Source organism: Phyllobates terribilis, unplaced genomic scaffold (assembly GCF_046119375.1).
Source record: "Phyllobates terribilis strain yellow unplaced genomic scaffold, ASM4611937v1 Scaffold_2__4_contigs__length_985480577, whole genome shotgun sequence".
NCBI classification, from domain to species: domain Eukaryota; kingdom Metazoa; phylum Chordata; class Amphibia; order Anura; family Dendrobatidae; genus Phyllobates; species Phyllobates terribilis.
This window is the reverse complement of record NW_027362762.1, coordinates 425,602,954-425,619,052: the sequence shown is the minus strand read 5'-3', so window position 1 is coordinate 425,619,052 and position 16,099 is coordinate 425,602,954. Positions and strand designations below refer to the sequence as shown.

The window sequence follows — 16,099 nt, the reverse complement described above, 5'->3', positions numbered from 1 at the left end:
ACTCAAATAATTGGAGAATGAAATAAGTTTTATTGGCAATCCTTATAGTTGTTAACGTTTCGGTGCCGAATATGGACCATCATCAGAGCGCCAATCCATAATAACGCAATATACAAGCATACAGTATAAAGTCAATCAGTTCTGAAGGTGGTCCATATTCAGGATTGAAACGTTAACTATAAGGATTGCCAATAAAACTTGTTTCATTCACTGCAACTTTTTGAGTGTCAAGTTCCTTATTTACTATAACAGGATGTGGGGAGTTTGAGGTCACATGACTGCATGTAAATAAAATTGGGATTAGACATTTTTAATATCCATTTTAGTCATATAAACCTGGGCGCCCAGAAAACCTCCATGAAATATCTGAGTAGGTGGTGTGAGTGATTCTTGCTATTGTGCAGGCCAGACAATCACCACCAGCAGGTGACACATTAGGCAGACATTTGGAGAAATAAAAGAAAAATCTTGGCGTCCCATAACCATTTAAAGAAAACCATGTCTGAACACAAACATTTTTATGATTATAGGATATAGAAAATATATAAAATCATGATTTAACAGTACTTTGTCTCAATTATCCAAACACAAGCATTAATTCCAATAATGGAGGGGATGCTGTCTTAGAAATTCAATACTATTTTGCATAATCTCTTAAAAAGTTTTAGTAGATAGCAACAACATGGAGGTGGGGGAGGGGCGTAACCTTCCATGAAATTATCTTCTTAGCAAACAATGATATTTATGTCTGGTTACTTTCTATGGAAATAAAAAAACAACAGTGATTTGTCGTAAATGTATTAAAACAATGCATTTAAGACATTTGAAAACAAAAAAGTAAGAAAGAAAGCAGAAAACCCATCTGGAATCTAGATTAACACTTGCTGCCATTTCTGTTTTGAAGCTTGAGAGGTCACAGTAACCAGATACGTTATGCAATTATATACATTCCGCATAGAAGGTGACAGGTGCATTAAATGCCATATGTCAAGTCTTGTTTGAAATTAGATCAACTTCAATTTATATTCATCACTCAATAACCATCTGAAGTATTGGATGGCATCACATGCAAACGCACAAGTAAAAAATGTGGCAGCAACGTACAACAGTATCAGAACTAGAGGGCAAATAACCTAATCATACATAAAATACAGAAGTAGACACTCCATCATCCCCAAGTTGAACGTTTGGGAAAATATCATCTGAAATACGTAGAAAAACCAGGGTTGTGGAGTCGGAGCCCATTATGGTGGAGTCGGAATTGGAGTCGGTATAAAATGACTCCAACTGCTAAAATATATAATAAATTGGGTACAGTAGCTCAATGCAGTTTGTGGGGAATATTTTTTCATAAGAATTTGGGAAAGTTATGAAGTGTCCTATAAATGTCTGTCCTATTCCTGATCTGAGGGTCTAGACTTTTAGATGAGATGAATCTGTGCTACAGTAAATTTATCACTTAAACATGAGCCATGTATGAGGGAGTCGGAGTCGTGGAAATTGAGGAGTCGGAGGTTTGGCTTACCGACTCCACAGCCCTGAGAAAAACGGCAATTTATCCTGGTTTTCAACCCCATTGAAAAAGGGTGTCAGTGCTACAATCTTCCATAGTCATAGCGACTGTAGAACAAGCCTAAAAAAAAGTTACCCATAAGATGTTAGTGGCGGGCCAAACACTCATTTTGACATGTGTTGTCCTATCTAGCCATCTCTGCCTCCATGCAGGTTTGGGCTTTCATAAAACAGGACTTTTAGCCACTTGGAGCTTACAGAGGACTTAACAGTTTATTCTTCCACACCAACATTCAACACATTTAACATTAGGCATGCATTTGGCTTATATTTTTTTCAGCATCATGCCAATACTTAAAGAGTAGTTCTCTTGTCATCTTACAAATAACCATGTCCGAAGGAAACCATATTGTAACGCTTTCCTTATATCTTTCTTATCAAATACTTTAGAAACTAACTTATTTGTGAAGTGGCCATTTCAGAGCTGCTGGAACAATTAAACAGTTGCAAGGATGGATATTCTTCTAAAATAGCAATTTTGGTCACAGCACGATTAATAAAAAAGGCTTTTTAGGTAACAAGCATAAACTTTTTAAGACTGATGGCAAAGCAGTTCCAGTTCTGCATTATAAAGAGGACTCCCTGCCTGCAGTTGACAAGTACTCCCATTGTGAGCCACCGAAAACTACACTCACCCCAGCACATAATAGCTGTCTGAATGAGCTGGAGAGATCAGCACAAGCGCTGCAGCCTACGTCTTTGTGGAATGATTGGGGCACAAGCTGTATCGTAAGGCTGGAGTTTCTGGATCTTCAGATTTCTGCAGCCGCTCTGCTTGTCTCTACAGGCATTTAACTAAACAAAACAGCTCTGCTATTAAATCATGACTAAGCAGAAAAAGCCCTCTAGCTAAATACAGGAGCTATGAGCGGTGTCCAAACTTTCCAAGTTTGTGCTAATAGTCACCAGCCAACCATTTGATCTAATGGAAACAACACTCAACTCATGCAAGCCTGAAAATCAGGAAAGGGCTGTGGCTGAATGTCTCTGCAAAACACTAACGCCAGCTGTGCAAAATAGGATCATAGGTGAGTTGGTGTTCGAAAAAATTATATAGATATAATAAAAAAAAAAAATAAAAAAAAAAAAGATACCTCCTTGTATAAATTAAAAAAGAAAAAACACTGAAACAAAAAACCATGTTTCATAATTGATACAGAGCCAAGCAGTTACAAAGTTCATCAGTGCACAAATCGAACTGCATAATTTCACAGAAACAAAGTAATGTACCCTCCCAGAGCACCAGTGTAACCAATACCCTGAGCCAGCAAGGATCAGCTCCGTTTGCATCCGATGCTTGATCAGCAGTGGCAGGCAAACCCACAGAGAGGCCGGTTCTGAAGCCGCCATCATTGCTGAGGCAGGTGTGCCCGACATGTTCAGCTGACAGCATCAAACTGGGGTTCACTTCATGCACCCCAAGTACTCAGATACCATGTCCGCATTTATCAGTGCATATAAATCCCCCTCAATCCAATGGTAACCAGGTTAGCACAAACATATTAAGATTGTCAACTGTCAGAAACAAGGAAAAAATATTTACCACAATGTTTTTTAAAGTTATCATCCAAACACCATGCAAAGTCATACTGTAGCAAATCACAAACTATAAAGTTATTACACCAGTCCTTCCAAAGCTCGGGATACAAAAGCAGACACCCACACTACATCAGGTGACAGTCACAGACTATTTAAAATGTGTAAAGCCATAAACACACAACTAATCAATGAAGGAGAAAAAATAAGTCAATTGTGACTGTTGCAATGACAAATGTTTATTACCACTAAAAGCACATGTAGGAAAAAAAATTCTGCCAGAGACCTGGTAACATCTAATATACATAATCGTCTTATCCCGTCTGTCTGTCCTTCTGTCCAGTAAATCCCGCATCGCTGATTGGTCCGGCCCGGCTGCTCGCAGCACAAGTACCCCGACCGGCGGCGCCACTGACCTCCATGCGGCTACCATCGGGAGATCAGCGGCTAGGGCCGCTGATCTCCCGACGGCAAGTGTGAAGGGAGGACCGGGGAGCGGCGCCGCCTGTCGGGATACTTCTGCTGCGAGCAACCGGTCATCTCCTGGCTGCTCGCAGCGGAAGTACAAGCTCAGGCAGAGCGCTCCCTGGTCCTCACTAATACGGTTTGCTGATTGGTCACGGCCACCGACCGTGACCAATCAGCGATTCTGGTGCCAAATTTAAACACCGCTCTGCTGATTGCGCCCGGTCGGCCGCATACATATTCTAGAATACCCGATGCGTTAGAATCGGGCCACCATCTAGTATACCCTATATTCAACCTGACAAACTCCCTTTAAACCAGAAGACTGCTGCTTGTTGGTTCAGAAATTTTTGCATTTTTTAAGCGTTTCCGCAGCGTAATTTGCACCACAGAAACGCTTAAAAAACGCTTGCTAATAGGTCTGCAATGGTCCTCAATGATAATCCGCATGTGCTGTGCACATGCTGCGTAAATTTCCGCTGCGGAAAAATCTGCAGCATGTCCATTAATTTTGCGGAATCGCAGCGTTTTAGCCGCCATTGACTTGCATTGGACCGCACTACACATACACATGCGGATATTATGCGGTTCAATGCACGGATGGTACCCGGGTCTGGAGAAGAGGAGACTCTCCTCCAGACCCGGGTACCATAGTACCTGTAGTTAAAGAATTAAAATAAAAAATAAACATATACTCCCCTTCTGATGGCCCCCGTTCTGCTCCCGGCGTCGCTGCTGGCTCTTCGGCTGCTCATGGTGGTAAAAGGACCTTCCATGACGTCATTTAGTCATGTGGCAGGTCACGCGACCGCTGACGTCGGCGGTCGTGTGACCTGCCACATGACTAAATGACGTCATGGAAGGTCCTTTTACACCACCGCGAGCCGCCGAAGACACCGGACGCAACAAAGGAGACCGGGGGCCATCGGAAGGCGAGTATAATCATTTTTATTTTTTTACTATTGTTGCTGCATTTCCAGCATCATAACTTGGTCACACAACATAAATCCATGCCGGTTGCATGGATTTATATAGTGTGGCCAACTTGTCAAGCACTTCTACTAGTGATGCTAAAATGGCTTGGAAAAGCGCTTGACAACCCGCATGCGAAATCGCATGTTCAAAACGCTTGACAAACGCTTCTACCTGGCAGAAACGCTCAGGAAAAATCCGCAGCATTTCTGCTTCGTGGGCACATAGAAGTCATTTTAAACTAGTACACACCTCTATATCCAGTGATAAACATTAGTAATACGGGTCATTTACACTATAAGATAATTGTGAACAAACGCTGTTAAAACAAAAAGTGTAAACAGGTTGCCGATCACCTGAAATGATCTTTGCACAGCATATAAGAATCATTTTCGGCAGTGACTCGTCTTGAGCAGTTCACCTCATCATTGTTCTCACTTTCCCGAGCTTGCTCAAATGCCTATTCTATATGTAAAGTATACAATCAAAATAATAAAAAATGTATAGAAACTGACTATATGGAATTTTAACTGCATTACTGCTCTATAGAATATACTTTTAAATTGTAGATACTGAATGCATAAAATTGACCAATTAATGTGTGCCCACCAGCCACAGCAAGGTGTACCTTTCTGTAAAATCAATCCAGAGTCCCAGCATCTACAGTTTCCTGGTGTTAGGGATATTAGAACACCTGTTCGTTACACATATAAACTTAAGAGGGCTTGCCAAGGAAATCTACTGAACTCGGGACTGGTGAGGGTCCGACACCTAGCCCACCCACTGATCAACTGTTTGTAGCTCCTGCCGGATGTACTCAGTGAAGGAAGCTTTGTTGTTCTGGCTCTGAACACAACTTACATCAGTCAGCAGGGGGAGCTGTAAACAAGTGATCAGTGGTTGGTGGAGATGTTGGCAGTCAGAGCCTTACCAATCTATATTGATGAGTCACCCTTAAGATACGGCATCAAAGTTACAACTCCTGGACAAACTCTTTAATATGCAAAAAAAAGTTCAACAACATGTATATACTTTGTTAATCAGACATAAAAACATTACAGCTGCAGTTGTCAAATCTAAAATCTTTCAAAATTCTTAGTTGGCTCAGAGCCTACTTGGGTGACTGGCAAGTGGAGTTTTCGACACTGGCCACTGGAGCAGTCGCAATAAGTAGATATTGCCATACTCTGTAGTGCACTTATCAGCTTTGGTGTACACAGTCACAGATTGAGGAGTTAACGGCTATGTACACAGTCATCAAAAATTTCACTCTCAATGTAATGAAAATTACAGCATATTAGTAATTACATCAGTTAATATTCATTGGAGCTGTAAATGGTGTTAAATGGTCTCCATATTAACAAAACTGTGCCATGATGCCAGAATCTCATTCAATTTCTCCTACTCTTATCTAATGGTGGCCAGCGATGGGGCGCACACGGCACAGTCTCAGTGCGGCCAGCGATGGGGCGCACACGGCACAGTCTCAGTGCGGCCAGCGATGGGGCGCACACGGCACAGTCTCAGTGCGGCCAGCGATGGGGCGCACACGGCACAGTCTCAGTGCGGCCAGCGATGGGGCGCACACGGCACAGTCTCAGTGCGGCCAGCGATGGGGCGCACACGGCACAGTCTCAGTGCGGCCAGCGATGGGGCGCACACGGCACAGTCTCAGTGCGGCCAGCGATGGGGCGCACACGGCACAGTCTCAGTGCGGCCAGCGATGGGGCGCACACGGCACAGTCTCAGTGCGGCCAGCGATGGGGCGCACACGGCACAGTCTCAGTGCGGCCAGCGATGGGGCGCACACGGCACAGTCTCAGTGCGGCCAGCGATGGGGCGCACACGGCACAGTCTCAGTGCGGCCAGCGATGGGGCGCACACGGCACAGTCTCAGTGCGGCCAGCGATGGGGCGCACACGGCACAGTCTCAGTGCGGCCAGCGATGGGGCGCACACGGCACAGTCTCAGTGCGGCCAGCGATGGGGCGCACACGGCACAGTCTCAGTGCGGCCAGCGATGGGGCGCACACGGCACAGTCTCAGTGCGGCCAGCGATGGGGCGCACACGGCACAGTCTCAGTGCGGCCAGCGATGGGGCGCACACGGCACAGTCTCAGTGCGGCCAGCGATGGGGCGCACACGGCACAGTCTCAGTGCGGCCAGCGATGGGGCGCACACGGCACAGTCTCAGTGCGGCCAGCGATGGGGCGCACACGGCACAGTCTCAGTGCGGCCAGCGATGGGGCGCACACGGCACAGTCTCAGTGCGGCCAGCGATGGGGCGCACACGGCACAGTCTCAGTGCGGCCAGCGATGGGGCGCACACGGCACAGTCTCAGTGCGGCCAGCGATGGGGCGCACACGGCACAGTCTCAGTGCGGCCAGCGATGGGGCGCACACGGCACAGTCTCAGTGCGGCCAGCGATGGGGCGCACACGGCACAGTCTCAGTGCGGCCAGCGATGGGGCGCACACGGCACAGTCTCAGTGCGGCCAGCGATGGGGCGCACACGGCACAGTCTCAGTGCGGCCAGCGATGGGGCGCACACGGCACAGTCTCAGTGCGGCCAGCGATGGGGCGCACACGGCACAGTCTCAGTGCGGCCAGCGATGGGGCGCACACGGCACAGTCTCAGTGCGGCCAGCGATGGGGCGCACACGGCACAGTCTCAGTGCGGCCAGCGATGGGGCGCACACGGCACAGTCTCAGTGCGGCCAGCGATGGGGCGCACACGGCACAGTCTCAGTGCGGCCAGCGATGGGGCGCACACGGCACAGTCTCAGTGCGGCCAGCGATGGGGCGCACACGGCACAGTCTCAGTGCGGCCAGCGATGGGGCGCACACGGCACAGTCTCAGTGCGGCCAGCGATGGGGCGCACACGGCACAGTCTCAGTGCGGCCAGCGATGGGGCGCACACGGCACAGTCTCAGTGCGGCCAGCGATGGGGCGCACACGGCACAGTCTCAGTGCGGCCAGCGATGGGGCGCACACGGCACAGTCTCAGTGCGGCCAGCGATGGGGCGCACACGGCACAGTCTCAGTGCGGCCAGCGATGGGGCGCACACGGCACAGTCTCAGTGCGGCCAGCGATGGGGCGCACACGGCACAGTCTCAGTGCGGCCAGCGATGGGGCGCACACGGCACAGTCTCAGTGCGGCCAGCGATGGGGCGCACACGGCACAGTCTCAGTGCGGCCAGCGATGGGGCGCACACGGCACAGTCTCAGTGCGGCCAGCGATGGGGCGCACACGGCACAGTCTCAGTGCGGCCAGCGATGGGGCGCACACGGCACAGTCTCAGTGCGGCCAGCGATGGGGCGCACACGGCACAGTCTCAGTGCGGCCAGCGATGGGGCGCACACGGCACAGTCTCAGTGCGGCCAGCGATGGGGCGCACACGGCACAGTCTCAGTGCGGCCAGCGATGGGGCGCACACGGCACAGTCTCAGTGCGGCCAGCGATGGGGCGCACACGGCACAGTCTCAGTGCGGCCAGCGATGGGGCGCACACGGCACAGTCTCAGTGCGGCCAGCGATGGGGCGCACACGGCACAGTCTCAGTGCGGCCAGCGATGGGGCGCACACGGCACAGTCTCAGTGCGGCCAGCGATGGGGCGCACACGGCACAGTCTCAGTGCGGCCAGCGATGGGGCGCACACGGCACAGTCTCAGTGCGGCCAGCGATGGGGCGCACACGGCACAGTCTCAGTGCGGCCAGCGATGGGGCGCACACGGCACAGTCTCAGTGCGGCCAGCGATGGGGCGCACACGGCACAGTCTCAGTGCGGCCAGCGATGGGGCGCACACGGCACAGTCTCAGTGCGGCCAGCGATGGGGCGCACACGGCACAGTCTCAGTGCGGCCAGCGATGGGGCGCACACGGCACAGTCTCAGTGCGGCCAGCGATGGGGCGCACACGGCACAGTCTCAGTGCGGCCAGCGATGGGGCGCACACGGCACAGTCTCAGTGCGGCCAGCGATGGGGCGCACACGGCACAGTCTCAGTGCTGCCAGCGATGGGGCGCACACGGCACAGTCTCAGTGCGACCAGCGATGGGGCGCACACGGCACAGTCTCAGTGCGGCCAGCGATGGGGAGTACACACGGCACAGTCTCAGTGCGGCCAGCGATGGGGAGTACACACGGCAGAGCCTCAGTGCGGCCAGCGATGGGGAGTACACACACGGCAGAGCCTCAGTGTGGCCAATATTATGGAGACTTTAGCCTGTTTCACCTATTAGATCACTGCTCTATTATATAATGCATACATAAGTCACATTTATGAAATCATTCAAAAGAAAAACTGATAGCCCATAGTAACCAATTACAGCACAGATTTAAATTTTCAAGAGAAAAATACAAAATTCAAGCAGCTCTATGGTTGGTTATATGGACAGGAAAGACCAGTTTTATAAGTCTACAACATCATTAGATGCATGCGAAGACCTACAGAAGGCAGAGGGTGAAGCCTTGAGGGGAAGGGAGGAGTCCGCTTTCAGGAGGGATTTAATAGGAGATGGTCATCATTTAAGACACAAGACGTCAGAGGCTGACGTGATAAATGTGTGTGGACAGGATATATACTGGGCTTAATGTCAGACGGGAGAGATCACCCAATTTCTTATGCTAAAGAGAGGATATGTATAGATGTGACTGAGGCAGAATGAAATAAACACTGATGAGTAAGCATTATACACTCATGTCGGATGGAAGTGTATTCAGCGCCTCCTTTATACACGGCAAGTGCAGCGACCAGAGCTTGCTTGCTGATTTTTAACCCCTTAAATATTGCATGGCAAGCACACAAAGTGGCATTTACCGTAAATTGCACAATCCCGATTGTTCACCAATTTAAATACCAATCACAATCTCTTCACGGTAGATTCACTTTATATTGAAATACTGAAATATTACAGTATATAGCGCAATAAGAAATTACTTAAAGGTTCAAATCCGCTGTGGGGACTAAAAGTGAAAGGTAAAAAAATATTGAATCACCCCCTACCCCTCTCACTACTGAAAAAAAATAGAAAAATAAAACACTTGGTTTCAAGATATCACTGCATCCAAATGTATCTATGTTATGACTCTTGGAAAAAAAGAGAAACAAAAACATTAAAACTTGACCTTGCAAGAAGAAGTTAAATATCGAGATAATTTAAAACCCCAAAAAATGGTTCTAACAGTTGACACAGCCTTTAATGACATCTCTATTGTACTTCTGGCTACTGTATAGGAGCATAGCATCAGATGAGGCTCTATATCCTCTATCACCCCCTTTTGTTGGCAGGGGACTGTATTCCTGGAGAGTAATAATATTACCATTTTATGTCAACATTAGTTGCAGCTGCCGTAAAGCACCCACATCCTTCATCACTGTCTATACAGGAAACACAGGAAGGAAATGTGTACCAATATGGCAGTTCCTGAGACTGTTTTATAAATAGAAAAATTACATTTTTAAAAAAGGACACATTGATCATCTACACATGCAAGTCTAATTAAGGATTCTAAATTAACTACATGACAAATTCCCTTTAAACCTGGCGCAGCACAGTAATCTGATGTAGGGAACACCATGTCCATTGCATAACAGGGGTCCAGCTAGTCTGCTTTATGTTACTGGAAACTCATCTAAGCAGAACTGTGAATACAGCTCTTTACTACCGTACAGGCTGTAACTGAAAAGACATGACAGAGCGAGGGTTCATGCAAACATCCGTGGATCTCGGTCCCATCAAGGACCGCAATGCACAGACTGGCCACTGGTCTCCTGACCGGAGCATGACGGCTTCATATATTTCTATGAGGCTGTCATGTTCAGCTCAGAGGAGCCGCAGCCAGTCCATGCATTGCAGTCCTTGATGGGACCGAGATCCACAGATAGCTTTTCATAGAATCTCTATCTAATAAGCTGCATTAATGCAGCTTACAGGGAACGTCAAGGAATAACCTTCTAAAAAGAAAAATCCAAACATGTCCGCTTGGCTGTGATTTTTCCTCGCTGCTTGAAACATTCATCTTATTTCAAATTTACTTACCATTTCAATAATACTTGTAATATTTCTTTATATATTTTAAAAAATATCCATATTTTTAAAAGTAGCAGTCTCCTCTGAATGTTGTTTTTAGACACAGACACAGGTGCTAAGCTGACCTCTTCACTGCCATCATATGTACTCCAAAATAAGTATATTCTGATATCAATGCAGCTAAAGAAAATAGACTGGTGAAAAACAAGTGTTTGGAAGTCACTAGCATATAATGTTTTGGTCGGAAAGAAGACTGATCCCCCCCCTAATAAAGCAATTTACACATTTTCATGCTTGTAAAAAAAAATTTTCTTCTTTTTAAGTTTACTCATTAAATATTTAGCAGAAGTTATCAACAATGTTACTAGTAAGGTAACTTGGGAACTTTGCCTCACCTTTGTAGTTACAGCTTACTTGACTTCCTGAGCAGATAGGAAGCTTGCTTTCCTGTGGGAAATCCTAAGTATAAAACCTCACTATTTAAACAGCCATTGCATGTATTTAGACTAGGGCTATACAACATTTCGCGCACAACAGCAATTCTCAGTGAAACGGTAAAATAAAATATCTATGTAACTTGTCTGTGACTTGCTGTCAAGCAACCATTTTAGAACTCTGACTTTTCTGTAAAAAAGTCAAGCTGCAGCAAGTCCATGTCGCTTGCAACAGAAAATCTAACTCATTTGGAAATATTTCCCAATGAGCCAGAAACCACAGGGAATCACTAGATGGCATCTTCTAGTCACTGGGAAAGTAGGATCAAGGTAGCAGACGTCCAACAATAAGCAAAACAATAGTGTACTCGGTAGCCAAAAACTGCAGACAGGGAGGAACAACTAAGCAATTCAGCGGCAGTTTCTCATAGAATGACATGAAAATTTATTAACAGAACTCCATTAGATAGAGAAAAAACAAGCAGGTTGTAACGCATGTTTAAATGGATCCGCCACGAAGAACTGACCTGTGGGCTTAGTTTGAACAGTCATTCTGTTCTGACAGAGTCCCTTTAATACTCAATTTTGAAAGGAGGAAGCATATTAAACAAGAACAAAAGCACTTAATGACGCACTTCCAGTTTGTGGCTATAAAACTGCACCCTCTTCCCATTGTCACACTATACATAAAAGAAGTGCACTTACTTCCATGTAGCTCAGATTCTTGTTTACTTCCTTTCAGACACCATCCTGATTCCTAGCTCTCATTCTGCACTTTATACCTCAATGCTCTGCTATAAATCCCATGATGGATCAGTACCCGTCACATGACCAGCTGAAGCCGCTGTCTGCTCTGATGACAGATTACCCTTCCTTCTACATAAACAAATAGGTTAAAAGTATACAGTAGATGCTGAACTGCATTTTCCTATATTGATATCTTCTGTCTTCCCCGTGACGAACTTAATTGGTACAGTCCATGCAATTTTATCATACAAGTAATTCTACTGACAGAGACTGTTACCCCCATTAGGCTAAGTGTACACGTTCAGTATTTGCTTGCAGAAATTTCTGCAAGGTTTCTGCATCTCTTGGCAGCAAAAATATGCTTTTTGCCACGATTTTGGTGCGTTTTTGTACAGCAATGAATGTTTTTTGGAGCTAAAGAGATTTGAAAAAAGAAACATGGGGCATCACATTAACCCATGGATTATCATCGGACCTAGGGCGAGTATATTGGTTATTTTAAATGCTTAAAGAATGTGTCTGTTGTATTTAAAATAAAAGTTTTTTATTCTCTGTATGTGTTTATTTAACGCTTTACTTAATAATGAGGGTGTCTGGCTGACACCTCTACATTACTAATGCCAGGGTTAGGTGTCAGCGACACCTAATCCCATTAAGGCTAATTCCATTACTCCTAATGCCACACTTGTGTTGTCACTACATGCGGATCCACCGCATGTAATGACATTTCAATCAGTCAAAATCTGCAGAGGAGACTTGCGTCTCCGCTACAGAAATTGACATGCTGCAGGCGAGTTTGGGTACGTGCCCATGATTAGGAAACACTGCGGGTTTGACGCTGCATATTTATGCAGCGGCCAAATGTTACAGCATAGTGGATGGTATTTATAGAGATCCCATGTCCACTATGAGTGCATCTGAGGCTGCGAATCACCCACGGACACTGACATGCAACACTTCTTTCAGGACAGCAGCATGTCAATTTCTTTTGTGGAGTCGCTAGTCTCGGCAACAGAAATCTGATCGCTCGAATGTATTTAATTCGGTAAATATGCATGGTTCAGTGAACACATTCGGATTTACCTGTGTTCAATAGAACGCAGCGTTTTGGACGCAGCCAAAATATGCACATACCCTTAAATTAAAGAAAAGGCGTGGGCTCCCGTGTCATTTTCATAACCAGCAGAGGGAAAGCCAACCACTGGGGGCTATTACTACTAGCCGGGGAAGGGGCCATTAGCCAAAAATGTTCCCTGGCTATTAATAACAGTCTACAGCTGTTTGCTTAGCCTTTACTAGCTATATTACAGGGGAACCCCAGAAAACAATTGACGTAGTGTCCCCCTATAAAATCTAACCAGCAAAGGCTAGGTAGACAGCTGCAGGCTGATATTAATAGCCAAGAAAGGGGCCGTGGATCCTGGCCCCCTCGGAGGCTAATAATATCAGCTCTCAGCGAGCCCAGAAATGGCGCATCCATAAAATGCGGTTAGCCTCCGTTCTTCCCACTTGCCCTGGTGAGGTGGCAAGAGGGGTAATAGGGATGGGGTTCATATCAGCCTTGTATTGGCAGCTGACATGAAGCCTAGGTTAGTAATGGAGGGCATCTATAAGATGCACCCATTACTAACCCCGTTGTAAAGTTTTTGAAATAAAGACACGGACAGAATAAAGTCTTTTATTTTAAATAAAATTCCAAACGGTTTTAACAGTTTATTTGAAAATAAAAAACACTGTATACTCACCTTTGTCACCTGTAAAGAAACAACCATATCTCTCACCTGTCCACCGTGATGACATAATCCAGAGTGTCCCACGACGATCTGGGTCACGTCTAGTGCAGTCACACCAGCAATCACTGATTTGGCTGCTCTAGAGGACAGCAATCTATATACTGACAGGAGTGTAATCACTGTTGTCAGTTTATAGCGCTGAGGTGCTGGGACAGAGAAAATTCTCACGCGGCACCGATGCCGTGAGGTCACCGGAGCTCTCAGCTGATTGAACTCCAGTGACTTCTGTCCCGGAAGCTCAGCGCTATACACTGCTGAGAGCGATTGTGCTCCAGTCAGTGTATAGCGTGCTGCCGGGTGACCGGATCGCCGTGGTACACTCGTGATGACAGCGGTTGGCAAGTATAAACTGTTTTTTAATTTTAATAGCAATTTATTTTAACTTTCTTTCACACTGCGCACAGACGCCAGCTGAGGGAAGAAGTAGGTGTTATCAGCGGGAGCGTCCGTAGGACGATGGGAGGAGTAGTTTCCAACAGGCAATTCTTTGGGCGTTTTTTGCAGCGCTTTTGACTAACTTGAATTGAGTCAGTCAGATATGCAGCAAAAATCCGCAGCAAATCCACAAGTATTTTTATACCTGCGTTTTTGCTGCGGATTTGACTGACTCAATTGAAATCAATGGGTGAAAAACAAAATTGACATGCTGCAGATTTAAAAGCCATGACAATCCTGACAGGAAAATGCCTGATCATGCGCACAGCACTTCAGGATTGTCATTGCATTAGCTGGCGCAAGTATTCCCTAGCGTTTTTTGGTGCATTTCCTCATGGAAAAAACGGACCAAAAACACACAGTGTGAACATAGCCTTCGACTAAATTCCAAGGAGTCACCATGACATCATATGACCTACCAGGAGAAATATACCATGACTTTCCAGATCAACAGTAACAATGAAACAAAGAAATTCTACCTGAATTACACATATTGGAGGACTTGTGATTGAATGAAATAAAGAAAAAGCTGGATTGTTATCATAGTGTCACAATCCATATTAAAATTAAAGTGGATAGGTCATCGATAGCAGAACTTCTGTTATCAGCTCAGGCACACTCAGATGTAAACTGTGTATAGAGCAAAACACCACGGCCCCATCACACTGTTCATTGTCTGACCCCCACCAACCTACCCTAAGGACAATCCCTATAATCTACAGTTTGAAAGCTTTTTAGGAAATTGCCATTACAGTTGCTTACATTTTTTTGCAATCATTTTAAGCACCAACCATTCTGACAGCAAGTCTGCAGGAGAATTAAATCACCAACGACTTGCAGTCAGCATGTCCTAAACACCTCTGTTTCAATGCTTCTTAAACAGCCACTCTGTTTAGTTACATAGGGGTCTAGGTCATAATTGGCATCAAGTGGTTTGTCTCCTACAATCTGAATGACTGTTACTATGATACAAGAATGTTAAACAAGAGTGAACATTGTAACGAACTCATGGCTAATAAAAACAAAGTTCCTGATTGTATTTATATTGCACACATTATTTTAAAGGCTTTCAGCCTAGCAATTTCCTTGATTGTGGGGGTAAAGGCACTCCCGATAGAGACTTCAGCTGGTCTGAATGTGTACGGGAGGAATAAGTGGACTGTATTGTAGCACTTCTATAAACATGCGCTAGAGATCCCAGCCAGCCTCACTGAAAGCTGGATTGGAATGAAGAGCGCATGTACAACCACAGGTCGCACACAGCAATGGCCGGTCCTCTTGCCAATGAACAAAACAAAAAATAAAAAAAAATGATGTAATACATTTTGATACAATGACAACTGAGAAGTGAGGCAAAATTGCAATTTACTAGCCACTTCTGTCTCTGAACACTCTGTTTAAAAAAAACCCTTTAGGATAAATAGCCCTGGGGGCAAGGGGGGTATACGTTTAAAATACTAGTCAGTGGATAAATCACGTTTTAACTTTCCATGGAGCATACCCTCACTAGATGACAGCAGGAAATTATGTAGCACAATGAAAGTGAAGTGCAATCTGCAGGCACCTTGTGATAGAGCACGAGGAGGGGAGCAGATGGATATATATTTTGTAAGAAGAGATTCACTATAACCTGTATATCAATCATTTAATCATCTGCTCTTTCTGGGATTTTCAGTCCAGTGGGCGGTCCTATCAGTGACGTTTCAGTTCAGACCTCCGGGTTTTTCTTTGTAGTTCAGTGTGCTTTATGCATATAAAAGGGTGTGGCCGCCCTTTGTCTGAGCTGAGACACTCATTCTGCCCCAGGTCTATGCTTATACTAGGGATGCAGTCTCTCTGCCCTTATGTATGTCTCCGTCCATATGTATGTCACTTGACAAATGGTAAGGTTTTTAATATTAGAGTTAGGACGGTCCCATAAGGGTTGCCGTGACGTGGCGGGATAGCTTTTACATTATTTTGATCAAAATTATGTTAACTAAATACCCTTTATTATTTATTATTATTTTTGCACTGTGCGATCTATCCATTTACTTCCAGTTATTTGGGTATTTTTCTTGTCTTTGGTTTTTCTATGTACGCAAACTTATACAAGGAAAGCTGTCAGTCACT

At 45.8% G+C, this 16,099-nt stretch overlaps 1 protein-coding gene across 1 annotated transcript in view; it reads right to left on the bottom strand.

The window, feature by feature from the left end:
- UBE2G1 (ubiquitin conjugating enzyme E2 G1) overlaps positions 1-16,099 on the bottom strand; it is a 42,090-nt gene that overhangs the window by 7,114 nt on the left and 18,877 nt on the right. The window lies entirely within an intron of this gene.